This window comes from Etheostoma spectabile, chromosome 2, assembly GCF_008692095.1.
Source record: "Etheostoma spectabile isolate EspeVRDwgs_2016 chromosome 2, UIUC_Espe_1.0, whole genome shotgun sequence".
Taxonomy (NCBI): Eukaryota; Metazoa; Chordata; class Actinopteri; order Perciformes; family Percidae; genus Etheostoma; species Etheostoma spectabile.
The window spans coordinates 17,604,281-17,604,743 of NC_045734.1; the positions used below are offsets into that span (position 1 = coordinate 17,604,281).

General features: G+C 36.3%; 1 protein-coding gene across 1 annotated transcript in view; it reads right to left on the bottom strand.

The window, feature by feature from the left end:
• usp43a (ubiquitin specific peptidase 43a) overlaps nucleotides 1-463 on the bottom strand; it is a 106,738-nt gene that overhangs the window by 24,758 nt on the left and 81,517 nt on the right. The gene's annotated exons all lie outside the window — the stretch shown is intronic.

Sequence of the window (463 nt, forward strand, 5' to 3'; positions counted from 1 at the left end):
TATATATATATATATATATATAATATACAGTGAGGGGGAAAAAAGTGTTTGATCCCCTGCAGATTTTGTACATTTGCCCACTGACAAAGAAATGATCAGTCTATAATTTAAATGGTATATTTATTTCAACAGTGAGAGACAGAATAAAAAAAAATCCAGAAAAATGCATGTCAAAAATGTTATGAATTGATTTGCATTTTAATGAGGGAAATATGTATTTGACTCCTCTGCAAAACATGATTTAGTACTTGGTGGCAAAACTTTGCAAATGTTCTCCAAGTCATTAAGGTTTCAAGGCTGACGTTTGGCAACTTGAACCTTCAGCTCCCTCCAAAGATTTTCTATGGGATTAAGGTCTGGAGACCAGCTAGGCCACTCCAGGACCTTAAGTACTTCTTCTTGAGCCACTCCTTTGTTGCCTTGGACATGTGTTTTGGGTCATTGTCATGCTGGAATACCCATC